Source organism: Schistocerca nitens, chromosome 5 (genome assembly GCF_023898315.1).
Source record: "Schistocerca nitens isolate TAMUIC-IGC-003100 chromosome 5, iqSchNite1.1, whole genome shotgun sequence".
NCBI classification, from domain to species: domain Eukaryota; kingdom Metazoa; phylum Arthropoda; class Insecta; order Orthoptera; family Acrididae; genus Schistocerca; species Schistocerca nitens.
In genome coordinates this window covers 661,075,560-661,097,496 of record NC_064618.1, presented here as the reverse complement: position 1 = coordinate 661,097,496, position 21,937 = coordinate 661,075,560, and positions in this window count along the sequence as shown.

Below are 21,937 nucleotides of genomic sequence, written 5' to 3'. Positions count from 1 at the left end.
ACTGGTTTCAAGAACACTCTGGATAATTCGAGCAAATGATTTGGTCGCCCAGATCACCATAAATGAATCCCATAGGACAGTTATGGGACGTAATCGATAGGACAGTTCGTGCGCAAAATTCTGTCCCGGCAACAGTTTCGCAATTTATTATTGATTGCTATAGAGGCAGCATGGTTCAGTATTTCTGCAGAGGACTTTTAACGACTTCTCGAGACCGTTCCTCGTCGAATTGCTGCACTACGTCGGCCAAAAGGAAGTCAGACACGATGTTAGAAGGTATCCCATGACTTTTGTCGTCTCTGTATATCGTTTCCCGCTAAGTAGGTGTGGCGAAAATACTATGACGGTACAATTAAATGGATTCTTTCCGATCTTACGAATAGTCGTTCTTTGAGCGGGCCTTTGGCGACAGGAAAAGGAAAGGGAGAAGCGACAGAGGTACACATACGCCATGACGTGGTTTGTGGAGTGTCGTTCAGATGTAGATGTTGGTTCTATAGCTAACAAAATTAGAGCTGCGACATGCTACACGGAACTGTGTCATTCGCAGCTTCATGCTTGCCGGTAGCGACAGCCGTCCAGCAACAATGCCAGTGGAGAACGTGGACTCCCGGACGCTCGCATAACGTGTTTACTACAAGGAGGTGCTCTGCAAACCTTTTAACTCTGCTTGCGCCTCAAAGCCTCTGTCAACAATCTTCGTAATGTACCAGCAGCGAAGTGGTAAAACAAATATTGACAACATTCAGGAAATAGATGTCGTGTACTGAAGCGAATTTATAACTTTGGGAACGTTACTTCTAAGCACTCGTGTATTTATAGCTTCAGAATACGATTATTCGAAAGCGACTTGATACGTGAAATCTGGTCGATCTCTACAACTTTTTTTATTTTTTATTGGCTTTTAGATCTACTCATACAGCCATCTAGGTAGAGTTGTTCATCTTCAGTATTAATTATTTTAAAATTTATCAGCATAGGTCTGATACAACATATTTGCTCATACCTCTACAACTTAACTACACGGTAAAAGATCATGCTGTATCACAGTGAAAGTGCTGCTTTTTCAGCATCAGGGAGCAAGATTAGGGCTTAGTGTCTTGTCGAAGATGTGTATGTTCTACCACAGATAGCAAACTTCTAGGTCGTCACACAATCGTATTGCCATGGAACAAAAGAATTTTGATGCTATGTAACTTTTAATGTGAATTTGTCATTATTTTAACGGAATCAGTGCTATTTTTCTAGTCATGTTCGTAGTTCTTTTGAACTTTTCGCTGTCTTTCTATTTTCTCTAAAGCCATATTTGTACTTCTTTTGACCTCTTTGATTTGTTGCAATGTCAGACTTGCTTGCCATTTATCTTTATCATATTTGTAGAATACGTCGTCATTGGAAAGTATCCTTTAAATTTATAACTTTAATTTTAAGTCATTGTAGTACATAGGACAGTAAGTACGTTCTAACTCGGGACCATCAGCAAGGTCATTGATTCCGACTGTAAGTCAAAGGTTCCAGCTGATAGTAAGTACACTTTCCCATCAGTTCACAGGCCGGGTGATCAAAAAGTCAGTATAAATTTGAGGTGGCCGATGTTGCCGTGCGGTTCTAGGCGCTACAGGCTGGAACCGAGTGACCGCTACGGTCGCAGGTTCGAATCCTGCCTCGGTCATGGATGTGTGTGATATCCTTAGTTAGTTGGGTTTAATTAGTTCTAAATTCTAGGCGACTGATGACTTCAGAAGTTAAGTCGCAAAGTGCTCAGAGCCATTTGAACAATTTTTGAATATAAATTTGAAAACTTAATAAACCACGGAATAATGTAGATAGAGAGGTAAAAATTGACACACATGCTTGGAATGACAGGGGGTTGTATTAGAACCGAAAAAAAAAACAAAGTTCACAAAATGTCCGACGGATGGCGCTGGACAGCAAAACGTCAGTGACTGCGCATGGCAATCGTGTATAAAAGGAGCTGTAATGAGAGGGAGAATCAGATGCGCCAACAGTCGCAGCGTGTTGACGTTCCCTGAAAATGCGCTTTTAGTGAAGCTGTATTATCAGAATGGGGAATGTGCTAGTTCAGCGTTACGATCCTGTCGCCATAGGAAGGGGATTCGAACGGATAAAGGTCCGTTGACAAATGCAGCTGTGGCGAGAATGATTTCGAAGTTCGAAGCCACGGGTTGTTTAGACGATAGACCCAGTAGTGGCCGACCGAGCACAAGGCGTAATGCTGCTGAGACAGTTCAGAAAGAAATGGAGACTGTAGCGGGTTCGTCTATGCACGGAAAAGTCAGCGCTCGTGCAGTCGCACGTCGCACCGGCGTTCCATACACTACTGTTTGGTTGGCACTTAGGCGTACCCTCCGATGCTATCAGTACAGAATCCATCGGCATCATGAACTGTTACCTGGCGATTTAGTGAAGCGGAGGGCATTTGCGGTGTGGGCGTTTCAAAAGATAGCGAAAGACGACGGTTGGCTAAGTAACGTGTTGTGGACCGACGAAGCTCATTTCACGCTCCGAGGGTCTGTCAACGCCCACAGCTGCAGAATTTGGGCTACCGAAAATCCTAGAACTGTCGTGGAAACTCCACTGCACGACGAGAAAGTCACGGTATGGGTTGGATTCACCACATCTACCATTATCGGGCCTTTTTTCTTCGAGGAAATGCGTGATTCTGGTTTTGTAACTGCTACCGTGACGGGTGAGAGGTACGCCGATATGTTACAGAATCGCACCATCCCCAGCCTGGCTGATAAACACCTGCTGGAACGCACGATGTTTTTCCAGGGTGGCGCTCCAACCCATATTGTTAGACGCGTGAAAGATCTCTTGCGCGCGTCGTTTGGTGATGATCGTGTGCTGAGTCGCCACTTCCGTCATGCTTGGCCTCCCGGGTCCCCAGACCACAGTCCGTGCGATTATTGGCTTTGGGGTTACCTGAAGTCGCAAGTGTACCGTGATCGACCGATATCTCTAGGGATGCTGAAAGACAACATCCGACGCCAATGCCTCACCATAACTCCGGACATGCTTTACAGTGCTGTTCACAACATTATTCCTCGACTACAGCTATTGTTGTGGAATGATGGTGGACATATTGAGCATTTCCTGTAAAGAACATCATCTTTGATTTGTATTACTTTGTTATGCTAATTATTGCTATTCTGATGAGATGAAGCGCCATCTGTCGGACATTTTTAACTTTTGTATTTTTTTGGTTCTTATAAAACCCCCATGTGATTTCGAGCATGTGTGTCAATTTATACCTCTCTATCTACATTATTCCGTGATTTATTCAGTTTTCAAATTTATACTGACTTTTTGATCACCCAGTATATTTTGTAGTACGAGACTATTGATTCAGATTGTAGGGCAGAGATTCCAGTTGATAGTAACAGTTGTGTCTAACAGTTGACATATTTGTTGTGGTATGTTGAGTCGTGTGCATGAGTCAACAGATGTAATTAGGCCTGTGCTAGTGGCGGAGTGGTGGGATTCCTACCCCAATTTCGGTATCAAAATGATATCAAATTTATTACTTGATCAGTTAATTAACCCCCACCTACACCTCAAGATGGCGTCATGGGTTTTCCTCAGCCAGGATTTGGGTCACCGCCCCCTCCCCTTCCCCCTCCTACCCATTGTCCTCCCCTCCCTCCCACCCACCTGCCACTTCCCCCCCCCCCCCAACCCACCCGATCTGCCCTGTTGGCAGGACTTTTGAATTTTGGCAGAAATTTAGAAAAATGGTTGGGATCTCTAAAATGGCGAGAATTTCTTTGTCCCTAGGATTTGGTGACGACCCATCCCACCCCCCACCCAGGAATTGGTGGGGAACTGAAAATGGCGGGTGCCCTAATCGGACTCCAACCCAAGTCATTCTCACTGGAAAGCCCGAGTGCACTCCCCTGCACAGGGAAACTGTCCAGCTGCGGGGCAGGAAGGTTAGGTTAGTGTACTTTTTTATTCTAAGTGGGAAAGAGAAGTAAAGACTGGTCCTAATTATGTAATGAATCATAAAGATCGGGCCTGATTACAAATCTGTATTCATTGTGATATGCAATCCCAGTCTATCCCGAAATTTCATGATGTCATACAGCTAGTGTGATCCTGGTGGGAAAGAAATTCACAATACCACGCGAAACCAGTTGCAGATGTACTCCAACTCTGCAAAAGGGGATCCTATTACCTACTAGTCGAAATTAATCTCTCTGCTCCACTTGTGAACTGGAGAGAAAAAGGCTGGAGTGGACGGTAATATATTTTAGGTGGGAAATTTGTATATCTGACAAGGTATAGGTGTTGGACAGAGAAGAGTATATTAAGTGAATTGCGCTTAAGTATACAGCTAAGGACTGTGTCTATCGCTGTCTGAGGTTGGAGTCCGCTACAGACATCTACAAAAATGGTTCAAATGCCTCCAGCCACTTTGGGACTTAACATCTGAGGTCATCAGTCCCCTAGAACTCAGAACTACCTAAACCTGACTAACTTAAGGACATCACACACATCCATGCCCGAAGTAGGATTCGAACCTGCGACCGCAGCGGTCGCGTGGTTCCGGACTGAAGCGCCTAGAACCACTCGGCCACGTGGACCGGCTACAGACATTTACCACTGCATTGCTTGACAAACACCCTGGGGTCCGAAATTCAAATAAACAATGCTATTTTAGTTTCATGAGTAAAATCGGCGTAGGTTTAGAGCATTCCTCATGTTCATAATACAATTTTTGTACATGAGGGCATTTTATTCATTTCAGACGATTGAATTATCAATGTGGAACGGTATCTATACAGTCCTTCTTTAACTTTTGACTGCAGGATACAGTTTGCATCCCTCTCCCTCCCCACATCCCTATATTCTGTGACAGAAAACAAAGTGGAAAAAAAAGCTACAATACTGCTGCTGATTGCAGATGAGCAAACTGCATTGGTCGGTGCTCTATAACGATACATGTGACAGATTTATTAACTTGCCTCATATCTCCTACACATGTCCACCCTGAAAACTACCAGCCATAGTAGAAAGTCCTCATTATTTCCAAACTTCCATCAGAGTAAAGAAAAAGCGTGAATTTAACCTCCAAAGAAAAAAAAATAACATACAGTCTAACGCAACAACTAGGTTTTGCAATTTCTTTCAGTTTGATGGACAAAATTACCATGAGAGCATCCCTGGCATTCAAATCAGTCTCTGTAAATAAATTGTCATGCATGTGTGTATTACAAACATTTCATCATTGTGGAAGATGAGATTAAATGTATAGGTCTTCACATTCAGACAGCTGTTTGGAAACGCTCCATAATCCCACAAACTCTCCCAGTTTCCATATGTTGTGATGTCTTCCACATTTTTATTATTAAGGAACATTGCATCTGTTTTACATTTCCACCATCCTGTGTTTTGCGCAGCAGCATAGTTTACACCATGCACTGTCCATCTGTCTATGAAAGCCAATGGATCGATACATGTTAATGGCAATTTAGCACCTGACACAGACCTCAAAGTCATGAAAGAAAAACAAAATGTATGGCGGTGTGCAAAGCTGTAGTCATACACTGCTTGGATGTGTTACAGCTGAAAAACAATGTAACAAACTGCTTATGAAGAAACAACACAGGAACCATCTCTTGTGATTGATTGTCTGTGGGATATGGTCTTCCTCCACTACAGGCGACAAAACTTTACACAGTCATGTGCAGGCGACTTTGATCACTTGTCACTTGCTCCAATGGACCAATACATGTATATGAAATATCCTCAATACCAAACAGCAGACAGTATTTGTTTTTCGATATATTGGAAGAGACAGACGTGGTAAAATTTTTTAGGGTGATGTTAGGTGGTTTTATTACAAGGAATGGTATGAATGGTTAAAGTTTGGATGCAGATAGTTAATAGCTTTTTTACCTACTCTTAATGTTACAAAATAACGATGAAGACTTCTCTTGAACATAATAAATGTATATTGATCCCTATCAGTATTTCATACATTTGAAATGACTGTAATGCCCTCGTGCATGACAATTACTAATTGGGACGTGTGGATTGCTCTCAAACTACACCAATTTTGCTCACAAAATTAACAGATATCGACTGTGGGATCATGACAGTTGTTATTATTATCATCATCACAATTGTGTGTTTAAAAATATGTATTACAGCATGTCCTGTGTTATTTTATACCTCATAACCTGTAATTACGAAATAGCCACCACTTCACTTATAGCTTTTGTTAGAACCTAGAAATGATAGTGGTTTTTCCTCATATGTGAGTATATTGCCTGAAACAGGTTGTTCTGTGGTGACAAAATTGCTTGCAGTACTACATCACAAAAATCTGCTAATGTTGTGAACGATAGTCTTCTGGATGTGGACTTGTTCTTCAAGTAGGGCTTAAAAAAAACTTTAACACAGGTCGCTAGAGGTGAGCTATGGAACAAAAATGCAGACTGTATTTGTTTTAGATGTATCTGAGGACACTTGTAAGGTCTTTTACAAGGTGATGTTCCGAGGTTCTATTACAAGACATGCTCTCATGATTCGTTTTTCAAAATTCATAAACGCCAGTGTGATATACCACTGTACTGATAAAACTGAACCTGCTATATTGTTCCAAAAAACAATATCCTCTTGAATTACAGCTTGTTGTTGCTGAGTGTAAGATGACTGTTTTTTCCGACAAGTGGACAAATGGCATGAAAGGCTGTATGCTGTAATGTTATGTTTCTAATACACACATGCATGACAGTTTATTTACAGAGACTGACACACTCAAGTCGCTTAATTTTGTTCGTCAAACTGAAAGAAATTGCTTCACATAGTTTTTTTGTTAGGTTGTAAGTTTTTTTCTTTGGGGCTTAAATTCTCCCTTTTTCTTTGGTCGAATGAAAGTTTGGAAATAACGAGGACATGCTGCAGTGATAAGTAATATTCACAGCAAAACAGTGGAAGCTTTGACGATTTTACGCATGGTGGACATGTATAGGTGATGTGAGATAAGTTAATAGATGTGCCAGATGTATTGCTATACAGCACCGACCCCACAGTTTGCTCACAAAATTAACGTATATCGACTGTGAGATCATGACAGTTTTTATTACTATCATCACAATTGTGCGTTTAAAAATATGTATTACAGCAAGTCCTGTGTTACTTCATACCTCATAACCTCTAATTATGAAGTAACCATCACTTCACTTACAGCTTTTTGTAGAACCTTGAACACAATGTTAATCGGTGTTAATCGCCGGCAGTGCTGCAATTTTTTGTCACGTCATTGGATGTCACAACATTACAGGATATGCGGTGAGAGAGTGATGCGAAGTTTATCCTGCTGTCGAACGTAAAAGAATGACTGTATAGATGCTGTTCTGTATATACACTCCTGGAAATTGAACTAAGAACACCGTGAATTCATTGTCCCAGGAAGGGGAAACTTTATTGACACATTCCTGGGGTCAGATACATCTTATGATCACACTGACGGAACCACAGGCACATAGACACAGGCAACAGAGCATGCACAATGTCGGCACTAGTACAGTGTATATCCACCTTTCGCAGCAATGCAGGCTGCTATTCTCCCATGGAGACGATCGTAGAGATGCTGGATGTAGTCCTGTGGAACGGCTTGCCATGCCATTTCCACCTGGCGCCTCAGTTGGACCAGCGTTCATGCTGGACGTGCAGACCGCGTGAGAAGACGCTTCATCCAGTCCCAAACATGCTCAATGGGGGACAGATCCGGAGATCTTGCTGGCCAGGGTAGCTGACTTACACTTTATAGAGCACGTTGGGTGGCACGGGATACATGCGGACGTGCATTGTCCTGTTGGAACAGCAAGTTCCCTTGCCGGTCTAGGAATGGTAGAACGATGGGTTCGATGACGGTTTGGATGTACCGTGCACTATTCAGTGTCCCCTCGACGATCACCAGTGGTGTACGGCCAGTGTAGGAGATCGCTCCCCACAACATGATGCCGGGTGTTGGCCCTGTGTGCCTCGGTCGTATGCAGTCCTGATTGTGGCGCTCACCTGCACGGCGCCAAACACGCATACGACCATCATTGGCACCAAGGCAGAAGCGACTCTCATCGCTGAAGACGACACGTCTCCATTCGTCCCTCCATTCACGCCTGTCGCGACACCACTGGAGGCGGGCTGCACGATGTTGGGGCGTGAGCGGAAGACGGCCTAACGGTGTGCGGGACCGTAGCCCAGCTTCATGGAGACGGTTGCGAATGGTCCTCGCCGATACCCCAGGAGCAACAGTGTCCCTAATTTGCTGGGAAGTGGCGGTGCGGTCCCCTACGGCACTGCGTAGGATCCTACGGTCTTGGCGTGCATCCGTGCGTCGCTGCGGTCCGGTCCCAGGTCGACGGGCACGTGCACCTTCCGCCGACCACTGGCGACAACATCGATGTACTGTGGAGACCTCACGCCCCACGTGTTGAGCAATTCGGCGGTACATCCACCCGGCCTCCCGCATGCCCACTATACGCCCTCGCTCAAAGTCCGTCAACTGCACATACGGTTCACGTCCACGCTGTCGCGGCATGCTACCAGTGTTAAAGACTGCGATGGAGCTCCGTATGCCACGGCAAACTGGCTGACACTGACGGCGGCGGTGCACAAATGCTGCGCAGCTAGCGCCATTCGACAGCCAACACCGCGGTTCCTGGTGTGTCCGCTGTGCCGTGCGTGTGATCATTGCTTGTACAGCCCTCTCGCAGTGTCCGGAGCAAGTATGGTGGGTCTGACACACCGGTGTCAATGTGTTCTTTTTTCCATTTCCAGGAGTGTATAATCGTCTAAAAAGAATGTAATGCCCTCATGGTCAGCAATTTAAAGTATGAACGTGAGCAATACACTCAAATTACATCGATTTTTCCCATAAAACTAAAAGAAAATGGTCTGTGCCTATTTTCGTGAAAGCAAGGCTGTTCTTTTATTCTCATCATGACTGTGGTTCTTTTTTTCATTTAATGCTCACTTATAAGAGGTGCGTTGACCTTAGATACAACTGTTGCATTGAAATATCTTCCTTTACAGACCTGTGGACGTCGGTGGGCGCAATTGTCGCGGCAGGGCCAGTGTGGTACAGCTGCTCTTTTGGACAAACGACACGCAGTTAGGATGGTAGTAACTTACCTCACTTTTGTTCTGTGGCCCACAGACCTGCTCAGCCTGAGAGGTAGAGACTCCGGCTACAGTTGGTTGGAGACTCCCAGATACCCCATGGATTGCAGCCAGCATAGGTGGTGGCAGCTGCCTGTTTCCCAAGCAGCGGACGTTGGACGAAAGCGTTCTAGAGAGTTCTCTGGAATGTCGTTGTTGTTCCAGGGGGGTTGGGGGCAGTCTTTCCAAGAAATAAGCTTTATGTCTTGCAGGAGGCGCCTGTTCTTGAGTCTTTTGTCCATTTGTGACTGATTTTCGCAGACCAGAGATAGTATATCACCACCTCCAGATGGATCTCTTTGTGGACTGTCAGGGACAAGATAGAACAAGCGAGTTGTCCCTGCCAACGGTGAGGAGAGGGAGGGATAGTGGGTGTTTGGTTGGAGGTGAGACTGGTTCTAAGCTGGTTAGTTCGTGACCGCACGTCCAGGAGAACACACATGGTGCTGCCACCCCTCTCTCCTGCTGCGATCTTTTGGAGTCTGTATTTGTGGTAGTTGTGTTTCTAGAACGGTTTTCCTCTATTCCCAGTATATGTATTGCATTATGAACCATTGTTTACGAGTGCTGGTGTTTTCACAATTCGAAGTGTAATTACAAGAATGAAGCATTTAGCATAAGTTGTGGTAGTGTGTATTTTCCTTCCTCATGCTTCTGTGATGGTTTGCTGCCCTATCGCTTCTTACTATGTACAAGTTACGCAGCAGCTATACTAAGGTAACCTTTCAGCGGCAGTGGAATAGGAAGAAGTTGTCAAGAAATAAAGAGAGCACCGTTAATTTGAATTTCGAGCACAAGAGCTACACGGTGAGAGTCGAGCAATGCAGCAGATGCCTGTAGCGAACTCAGACGTCAAACAGCGATAGACAAAATCCTCATCTGTATGCTTACTGGTAATACACTTACTAAACTCTCTTTCCAACACGTAGACCTTGGCAGCTGAACACACTTCCCACACAAAAGAAAAATAGTACTATACACTCCAGCCGTTCTTCCTCCAATTCACAAATGGAACAAAGAGATTTATTTCGACTTGTTGCTAATGAGATCATTCTATGTTGAATTTGACTATGTTTGCAACTAGTTTCTCGGGTTATTGTGAATTTTTTCTCCCCAGCTGGATAAGACCTGTTGTACGACATCGTCAATTTTTGTGCTTTATTCCGATTTTACTCGCTCCTTGTGTAGCACAGTGCAAATAGATGTATAATTAGACCTGACCTTTATGATTCATTACGTAATTAGGACTGATACTTACTTTAGTTTATCATACAAAATATATAAAATTCGCTAACCTAACCTTTCTCTCCTGCAGCTTGGCGGTTCCTCTGTGTAGTGGGGTGAACGTGGGCCTTCTGCTCTGAAAGAGTGGGGTTCAAGTCCCGGAAAGGGCACCCACGATTCTGAATTCCCCGCCAATTCCTTGAAGGGGGTTGCGGGGGACCTCAGAAAAGCCTTGGGACAATGATATTCTAGTCCTTTTTGAAATTCCCACCAATTTAGAACTTCCGTCAAAATTCTAAATCGTCACCAAGAATCGAAATTCCCATTAAAGAGGGCAGTGGGGAGCGGGACGGGGTTTGGGTATGGGGAGGGGGGAGGGTAAGGGAACGGAGCCTTACTTGCCTTCTGGAGAGAACCTATGACGTCATCTAGACGGGGTGGGGGAAATTAATTGATCAGTTAGTTAGTATGATATCAACTTGACATCAAAATTGGGTTCAAAAATGGTTCAAATGGCTCTGAGCACTATGGGACTTAACTTCTAAGGTCATCAGTCCCTTAGAACCTAGAACTACTTTAACCTCACTAACCTAAGGACATCACACACATCCATGCCCGAGGCAGGATTCTAACCTGCGACCGTACCGGTCGCTCGGTTCCAGACTGTAGCGCCTAGAACCGCTCGGCCACCCCGGCCTTCTCAAAATTGGGTTAGGAACCCAATCACCCCCTACTTAAGCTATAGTCAGTAGCTCTAAAAATACACTTATCTTGGCGGCCTTCCCGTAATTTACATAGTTTGAAGTTGTATGTGGCAGATGCTCGTTGCATCCGCAGGGAGAATTAGATTTAGATTTTTGCAGTTTTGTGTATTTCGAGTAACACTGGTTCGTCTTCAATGGCCATTAGTTTTCGTTTCTTCAAAATGTGAGTGTTCTTGACGGTTTCTTTAAGGGATAAATTTTTCTACACCAACGTTTGCCTTGGAACAAGAGCATTTGTTCCCTACTGTTTAACTTCTAACGTGAATCGGTCATTATTTTACTGGATGCAGTGCTACATTTTCTACAGCCTATATTTTGTAATACAGATATTAACGATTACTTGTTCCTGCCTTTAACCATTTCCTTTTATTTTTAGAACCATCCTTATTTGCAAAGTACTGGGTTGGTGAATAAGTCCGTAGCATTTTCCCATAAGTTTAGTAAACACAACATATAAACATAACAGAGACTTCGGTCATCAATAATATATTCTCCTTCGCTCTTTGTAATTGGCTGCCAGCGCTGGAGTAACTTTTCGATTCTGCGGTTGTAGAAATCGTGTGGTTTTGAAACGAAGAACTCTTCGAGACGTGTTTGGGGTGCCTTTTCATTCGGAAAGGATGAAGAGAGCTGAAAAGGTGAAAATCTGAGGACACAAGAATGTGTGAATAATGTGGGTGCGGAGTGACTTCCTTACCCAGCTCCTGTACAGAATTTTTTGTTAGGCGAGCTGATTGCAGTTGGGCGTTATCGTGGAGTAGCGTCATTTCATGTATTCTTCCTGGTCGTTGTTACTGGACTGTGTCTGCAAGAGTCGCAGAAGTTGGCGATAAATGTCTGTAGTGATAGTTGCACCTCGGGGAAGCAGTTAGTAGTGCACTGCATTGTCGCTGTTTCACCAGATACATAACGTTACTGTTTGTGGATACCCACAGGTTTTTGTACGGAGAGTCGCTGCTGTTCAAAAATGGTTCAAATGGCTCTGAGCACTATGGGACTCAACTTCTGAGGTCATTAGTCCCCTAGGACTTAGAACTAGTTAAACCTAACTAACCTAAGGACATCACAAACATCCATGCCCGAGGCAGGATTCGAACCTGCGACCGTAGCGGTCTTGCGGTTCCAGACTGCAGCGCCTTTAACCGCACGGCCACTTCGGCCGGCCAGTCGCTGCTGTGTTTGGGCCCAATCGTTCCTTTCCTTTCCTTATGTTAGGATAAAGACGCCATTTCTTGTCACCAGTTACGGTACAGGGTAGGACTAGTTTGTGTTGTCAGTAGCCAGTTGATGACTGGCAAGCAGAGATGTATACAAGGCCACCCGCAGATTTTTGTGATTCTGGCTTGAGCACGTGGAACCCATACACACGATTCTGGAACCTTACCGATTGCTTGTAAATGTCGTGCGATCGTGGAATGATCACAGCTCATCACTTTTTCCATTTCTTGAGTAGACTGATTGGGATCATTGTGAATTAATGCGTTTAAACGATCTTCATTAAACACCAAAAGTCTTCCTGAGCGTGGAGAGCCACTAGTGTCAAAACGATCATCGTTAAAACGAAAAAAACATTCTCTTTCCGTGTTCAATCAAATGCCATTATCCTCGTATAAGGCGCAAATGTTTCTGGCTGCCTTTGGTGCTGTCACCCCACTATTGAATCCAAACAGGAGAATACGCCGGAAACGTTCGAATTTCTCTACTTGGGACTCCATGTTCTAGCGTCCACTCACTATCTCCAAATGACAAAACGGTATTATGTAAACTCAAACAGCAACAGCGAACTACAAATCAAGAATAATGATAAATAAATCCATAGCGACCGGATTACCAACATGAAAAAAAAAATATGAAAAAAGCTCTGTGAACTTTCGCACTAACCAAATACTACTGATTCTACACCAAAACCAAGAGCAAACAATAAAGGTATCAGAAATTCGTTTAACAGAAAACTGCTGTAGTGGTATTCGTCTATTCGGATGGGTTAATGAGAACTGCAAAAATATTATGAAATTCATTTTCGTTGGTGATTTAACTTAATGAGCTGTCTAACGGGCAATCAAGTAGTCATTTTATTTTCAATATTAACAGTATTATATTCTAATCGACAAAACGCTTACGTAACCAATATACAGAAAAGATATTAAATTCCTCTTCTTTAATTTATGAAGCCATGATGCTTACGAGCGTTCGTTCATCACCCAATACTGGCTGGGTAAGAGCACTGAAATGATGCTATCTGCTAAACTGCCGTCTGCAGCCTTAGTAATAACGTAAATTGTTCCTCTTTAACACCTCGAGTTACAGATTATGGACGCTAACGAGTGCTGATGAACAGCAGGTCAGGATATTAGAACGTAGAACGCAGGATTCTGCGAAAGATCTAGGGGGCGGTTCAGGATAACAGTGGTTTCTGGAGATTTAGAACGAACTCTGAGCTGGATCGCCACATACAGGGAGACGACGTTCCAAGAATAATAAAAAAGTAGTATAATATTCTCGCTTGCACATGTCCTGAGTATGGATACTGGACGAACAACTAAAAAGTTTCTTTAATGCAGGCCAAGTGGAAGAAGACAGAGGAAGATTTGTTACCGTCAGGTTCCAACAACACGAGAGTGTTACGGAGATGCTTTGGGAAATCAGATGAGAATCCGTACAGGGAAGGCGATATTCTTTTCGACAAACACCACTGGGAAAATTTTGAGAACCGGCATTTGAAGCTGACTGCAGAACGATCCTACTGCCGCCAACATACATTGTGCGTGAGGATCACAAAGATAAGGTGAGACAATTAGGAGGCATATAGACAGTCGTTTTGACTTAGTTCTATTTGCAAGTGGAACAGGAAAGAAAATAACTAGTAGTGGTACAGGACATCCTCTGCCATGCACAGTACTGTGTCTAGCGGAACATCTATATAGATGTAGATGCTTCTTTTTAATTGATTATGATTACACACTGTAGAAGTAATAACTGGTGTTCTCATTAATTCTCTTGATGGACTTCCTTATTATCCAAAGGGACCCTTGTCTCACACGCTATTGAGTAAATATAACGAACTCAGAGTATTTTTATGACGTTTCGTTAGTGTCAATGCTTGTTTGTAACATTGTGATAATTTATGCGGCAGGTTTGAGACTCAGTGTGAACTAAGTGCCAATGATTTCATAGTATAGTTGTGACTGTGTTTGTCGCTCACACCAGATGGATATCTTTCAGTTAGTACTATCTTCTGGCGTTACAGCAGTGTCGTAAATAGCCCAACTGATAACTGGGACCTACAAGGAAGATGCTGAAGCATGAAATTTATCCAAAAAGCTACCCCACGACAAAATGACTCTGCTCTCGTATTTGTATGTGACATATAAATAACGAAAACACGGGCAGCTTTCGGGACGGGTAGGAGCGCCGGTCCAAGTCGAGCCCCCCCTCCCCGGCGCATTAACGGCGAGGGTCGATGTGCTAGCCAATGCGGATGTGATTTTTATGCGGTTTCCCACATGAGGTTAGGTCATAACGTCTCAGTTAAACGATTGGAAAACATTACATTTTCAGATGAATAACATTGCATTCAGACAGTTGGGGTACACATATTCCTACCCAGGGCGTAAGGGGGTGGCGACAGGAAAGGTAACCAACCACCCCTTAAACTAAACATGTCAAACCCCTTCATAATAATGTCGATCCTGCGCCGACGCGGGACAGAGGCGGACGAGAAAGAAGAAGACACAAATATCGGAAACAAAGTAAAATAGACGTTGGACGAGATAAATGCGTTTGTTATTGCTGTGTCATTGATTCACAAGAAAAAAATAAAATCAAGACGGGAATGATTGTTGACAGCACGAGAAGTTATTCCAACATGCGTAAAGAGTGAATTAGGGCATATCGTTCATATCGTACATCATCCTTCGTGAAAATGGAATGAAGATTAAGTTCAACATTCCATCAAATACGAGTTCATCAGAGTAGGAGCAGGAGAGTAATCGGACGTATCCTTTTCAGAAGTAACATTCTGATATTCGGCTTAAGCGATTTATGGGAAAAAACTGAAAACATAAATTTGGAAGGCCCAATGGCACCGACCGGCCGCCGTGTCATCCTCAGGCCACAGGCGTCACTTTATGAGGATGTGGAGCGGCATGTGGTCAGCACATCGCTCTCGCGGCCATATGTAAGTTTACGAGGCCGGAGCCGCTACTTCTCAATCAAGTAGCTCCTCAGCTTGCCTCACAAGCGCTGAGTGTACCCCGCTCGCCAAAAGCGCTCGGCACACCAGATGGTCACCTATCCAGGGGCTAGCCCAGCCCAACAGCGCTTAATATCGGTGATCTGACGGGAACCAGTGTTACCACTGCGGCAAGGCCGTTGTATCTGTATTCCTAATACCTTTAATATAGTGTCGTCGGCCTTTACACACTAATACAGAAAACAATCTTACGTTAGACAAGCTGTAGGCATCAATATAAGTTAATTGGTCTTCAAGACTCATTAAAAGCGTTACAACATTGCGACACTGCGCAGGGAAACTTTGGCAGGACCAGGTAGAAACAGGTGAAGTTCGTCGCCAGCCAGCACAATGCTTGTTAAATGCGTGCAGTACTTCTTGTGTGGAACGATCTTTGGTATTTTGACTCCGAGTACGTACTGTGTGCGTATCGCAAACAGTACCCAAGTCCTGCGAAAACAGAATGTTGCAATGAACACATTTGAATGAATAGGAGCATGTGGCTGGCAGATTGGAGGCTATCCACAGTCTCGGAAAGAGAGGGTAGGAACTGAGTGTCGTCCATAAAGTCATATCAAGCTGTGGAAGAAATTCCAGGTTAGAAGAAACATTTAACAGCAGTTCGAGCAGGGTGGACCACACTCCCCAACGCAGCAGTAGGATCGTTATCTTGCCTTACGTGTCGGAAAACGTGCAACCAGCGCTGCAGCAGTCCTCGTTGAATACCTTCCGGCATCGACTGGGTAATACATCTCCCCAAAGACACTGGATCGTCGGTGATTCGCCGGATTTATTCCCCACACGCGAATGCACAAAGTGATTTGACAAGATATTCTCGTCATCCGTTTACCTGTGAGCCTCGGGACACGACTGCTTATGTTGTGTGCCGAGACCGAGCTGCGCCAACGATCTCCTGGCGGTAGTAGCATGTTAGAACACATACGACTTGCTATGGCCATCTTTACATGCATCGCAACATGCGGAAGACGAAATTCGTATTTTTGAAACTGCTTTTCGCTGCCGTATCTACATGAAGGACCAAAACATACACTGGTTGACACATAAGTGAAGAACCAAGAAGACATGGCTGGATGTCAATGTAAGATCACACATGTGCACACATTAGGTGGAACTGTAGGTGATTAGCGTTGCAATTCTCTGTGGCAGTTAGAACGGCCAACAGAGTGCATTATCGTTGTTCGTGTTTAATTTTGTTGCAATACGGAATACTAAGAGTGTAAACTGCCTGAGGTGTTGTATGATAGCTGTGAAGGACGCGAATGTCACGCGTACGCGTTTGAGACTGCGTTATCAGCATCTGACAGAGTTTAAAAGAGTCCTCACTGTAGGTCTGCATTTGGCCAGCTGGTTGAATGGTGTGATATTCAGATTCGTGGGGCATTCTGAAGTGGCAATGGCCACATATTAAAATGCATGAGATCGTGAAGGCAGGCTTACTCATCGTTAAATTTCTGGTCGACCTCTTCTGACGACCACAAGGGGGAGTAGCCATTTCAGCACCAAGCACATCCTAACACCTCACATCCGCGCGTGCGATCCGAAAACAAGTAATCAACTCTCTGCGACATTATGTGTCATCCAGCACCAACAATCGGAGACTAGCAGCAATCAGACTAGGGAATTACTATCTCATACTTAGAGTGCCATGAAAACCACAATAAAAACAGGTTAGCTGATGTCGAAAGTACAGCTTCAGTTGTACGGTTCCTTTCATTTAAAATATGACCCGTTTCGGGCTCATATACCCATCGCCAGGTGCTCGCTGGTGATACACCGCGTCCTAAACTCGTCCACCGCGGGTCTCGGGGTCACTGCACATAGTTTTAACACCTGATCATGCACATATGAGACCGAAACCATCGGTTTTTTTTTAGTAAAAAGAACCTTACGACTGAAACGGTATTTCCATCCTCTGCTATAACGCCCGTTTGCTGATGTTCCTTCGACAGGATTGTTTGAACAAACGATCTAGTTTGGATAGGTTACGTGACTGGCAATCATGGACTGCTGATGAGTGGCGTCGCGGTGAATCGCGATTCTACAGTTTCCCAGAACACCATCATTTGTGACTAAGGCGCCGACCTGAGGAAGGATCCCATTCTCCCAATGTTTTGGAGAGGCACAGTGCTATTACTCCTGTCGTCATGCTGTGGGGAGCCTCGGAGTATGACTTCTGGCCACGCATAGTAGTGATTGAGAGAACTCTGACATTACAGCGGTACGTCACGTCCATCCTGCCTCCTCTTGTGTAACCTCTGATGCTTCAGTATTGTAATGCATTTGTCAACAGGATAATGCTCGTCCACACATCGTAGTTTCCTCTGTGAAATATCTACGTGACGGTTAGGTTCCATGGTGGCCATAGTGTGTTCCCGCTGAAATACATGTGGGACTTAATGAGAACGTTAACTCCATCCCAATGCCAGGACCAGCTGCAATAGTTCCTCAGCTTGCCTCAGGATACGACAGAATGGCTTTATGACCCCCTCCTCAACTGAATTAGTGCATGCGTGTATGCAGGCCAGAGGGAGTACAACTTTCTGTTCATAAGTTGGCTCATATTCCAAGTACTTTGTCAATTAGATTCGATTTTGTAATAACTGAAATAACATCACATTCCCTCTCAAACTGTGAAGTTTCAGTTCGTTTCCTCCTTCCCTTCTGGGTGCTTCACTTTTTTGTCACGCAGTGTATTTCATTAGTCTGTCAAATATCTGTTTACACGAATTGTATCTGTAAATGAGCTGTTCTGAATTCGACGTTATGATAATTTTATTAGGACCTTTGTAATATATTTAACAAATACAGACTGCAGTTAACTTACAAAAGTCACTGAATCTCAAGGGGGAGTAGGAAGTGGAAATCGTTGAAGAAAACATGTCAAAATGTACCAAGAAAATACGTACTAAAATCTTGTCGATGCCACATAATATATGCGAAACTGTTTCATTAGATTCACCTAGGACGTGTTGTGGAAAAAGTGCGAATCAATTACTCTTGTAAGAGATACTACCATAGATTGTGGTATGACATAGTGTATCGTACCTTTTACGCATCGATACTTCTCTCGAATTTTGTAGCACCGGCACTGTGTTGCTGTTTTACTTTCAAAAATGCCCAAGCGCTAGCGGTTTCATACACCGTAATGCGAAGACGGAGTCATTGTTCGGGTTACTCACGAAACGGTCGCATGCAGTGAGCCGTATCAAAAATATTTGAATAAATTGATGATATGATTAAATATGAGGTTTGAAGTTTTCCGTAGACTAGTAGGACGATTGTGAGTTTATTATTAGGTCCACTCGCGGAAGATGAGCATAATTACAAGCGAAATCAATGAACAAAAGAGTATCGGCATTCTTAGTAGCAGCCGATCGTGGGAAATATTATTACCTTGAAGGTTATAAACGCTACCGTTGACCGTCATAGCGGGGTAGTTTTATTCTGAATAGTAATGCAGTAGCGGCAAACCTCGGTGTGGAACTGGAATACATTTAAAAGGTGCGGGTGGGTCTCGGCGTTGTTAGGAATGGGGTACTTACGAAATTATTAAACGGAGTAAATTGATATGATCTGTTATCCTTTAAAACCAACATTTTTTCTATCAAAATTTGAGGAAGTTTTTGATATTTGTAAATTAAAGAGGCATGTTTTTGTCTTGGGCAACACGTTCAAAGAAATGGCTCTGAGCACTATGGGACTTAACACTGAGGTCATCAGTCCCCTAGAACTTAGAACTACTAAAACCTAACTAACCTAAGGACATCACACACATCCATGCCCGAGGCAGGAGTCGAACCTGTTACCGTAGCGGTCGGAACACGCTCAGATTGAGCAAGGAAACATATTCTCCTATTCGACGTGTTACCCATGTGCCATCGCCGCTAACTAAATTATCGCCATAAAAAATGAACAAATTGTATGTATGGAGAGAGAGATTACACTAATCAAAAATTACTGCTTTCCAACGTTTTGAAGATTTCAGATTTCGAACGACAACGAAACTTCCTAACGAGAATAACCAATGAGAAGAATAGGCACAGCATTTTACAAATTAGCCTACTACATAGGACATACAGCTGTTATCCAAGTAGCTGCATCTTGCTAATTCAGAGAATATCAGCTTTCATGTCTGTCTCTCTATCTCATAGAGAAAAAGAAGTGCTTCTCCTAACTTAGCGAAAGGAAGTTGAAACTTTCCTGGCCTGTTCAGTACTGCTTGTCCTTCACTGCACAAGAAACTCGTTTAATCCACATTAACAAAAATTTAAACAAGCGAGGAAGAAGCTACTTATTCATGAAAATATTAAGTATACAGTAGTATGGAGACTACATCTGACCATCGACGTTTCTGAGATTGGTAGATATTTTCTTTTTCTTCCTAATAATATGAACTGTTCATTTAACGTCTTATTAACCACAAACAGTATGATACACACTGACATAAATGATATTTTGTTCTTAATAAATCTTCGAGAAGTAAATTTTCCTGACATATTTTTGACTGGACCTACAGAACGCGATGTCTGAGTCAATAAATGTCCCAATGAATGTTAGGGGAACTTGCGTTGCAAATAAATATTCCATATAGTTCGAGTACATCTTCATATTTCTCCATATGTGTTAGGAATACTGTTTCTTTTTTTGATAGTAGTCCTTCAATTAAGGAGTGCAAACATCGAAAAACAAATATTTAGAAATGAATACATGTTTTGGGTGGGAGGTAGGTTGGAAAACGAATCATGTGCATTAAGATAATGATGGATTGTCAAAAAATTTATAAATCAGTTTTACTCATAGGACCGACATATGGTCTACTGTGCATGGAGCAGCTGTGGCCGTAAGGCCTTATAATCAATTTCTTATAAACTGGATTGAGCATAGATGGAAACCATACGAACAACGTATATCCAAAATTCTGATGCTCATGCGTCAATAAATTCCTGTCATTGCTTTTTCTTCATAACTTTGAAGTCTTGGCAATAAAATGTATAGAGAGAAATATACCGGCGCACAGTCTACATATTCGAATACGTGTATAGGATCTTTAATGATTGACACTCCAGTTTATTCATGAGGAAAGAAATATGGATGAATGAAATAAACAAGAACAGTTTATACCGGGAGGTTATAATTAATGTGCAGATAGTCTCAGAGGTCTATTGACGGCTGTAATTATCGTATGGCAATGAAATTTGGTAGATATTTTAATGCGTTAACGCGGAACATATTTACGCTGGAAAAAAATTAATTCCAGTTTTGGAAACGCTGTACAAATGTGGCTCTGTGAATGCAAGAAAGATGTATATAAAAGTTTCCAAATGTGATGGATTAGGAAAGAATATGGGCAGAAAACGTGAAACAAGTGAAAAAGGCATAGTGTTGTTTTTACAACTAACCGCCGCTTACACGAGTACCGAAGACGTCGATAAGATTATGTAGAGCGCCAAACTTGTACCTAGTGACCAAAACTGGAACTAATTTTCCCCAGCTTGAATCGTTCCGCACTAACGCATTCACATATATAGGCTTACCAAGTTTCGCTACCATACGATAATTACATTGTCTACTGTGTCCCTGTGAGCAGTTGCACTTTAATTATAACCACCTGGTACCTGCAATGGATGTTTCCGAGGCAGTAGTAACTCGATAGCCTATATTCGTCGTCAGACTGTTTTTCCACCACACGAGATTAAGGTAAATCACCTTCGCAATCTGATATTCGCTATTCGTTGAAGTATTTTCTCGGCAAGACGCAGAGTTTCGTTTAATTTGGATTCGTCGTTGAAGAACGATTGCTGACATCATCTTGTCAGTAATTCTGGAAAGGAAACTTGCGCCATAAATTCACCTGGGCTTTCTTCCCTGAATTTGTTTCCGCAGTATGAATAAAACATGAACGCTCCGCAAGGTAAGAAGTCCTTCACGCTCGAGACTTCGCTGAGATGAGGATTCTGAAAAAAAAAACACGATCCGATATTGCGCTCTGTTGAACCTAGGAATTCTACTCTTGCGGAAGTAGGGGTGAAATTTACTTGAGCAAGCTGACTGTCGAACGCATACCGATGGCTTCATCATGAACTTTGCGAAAGGTTAATGGAATGCCAGTGCATTTACCATTCAGTAACTGTGCACATTTTGAAATCAATGACGCAATGCTGAGTCTAATCATGTAATTGCCAACAGAATAACCCGATGTTATTACAATAAAACCACAAACACAAACGCGAAAACCGGCTCTGATTTGAATACAGCAGCTTCCTGTTATCAGAGTTGTACTAACAGACTCCTAAGCCTTAATGTACCGTTGGCTGAGTTCCCCATTTCCTTACATACATTTTTACGCCCCGTTGTCATGGTGGATTCGTATTTCTAATTATCACGTAAAACTGTCATTCCGTAGGGTTGTCGCGGCCAACATATCCTCTGGTCCCTTCACCCCACAAACCAACCCAACATATCCAGCACGCAGAGGTCGTGCAGATAAACATCAGAATATAGTAAC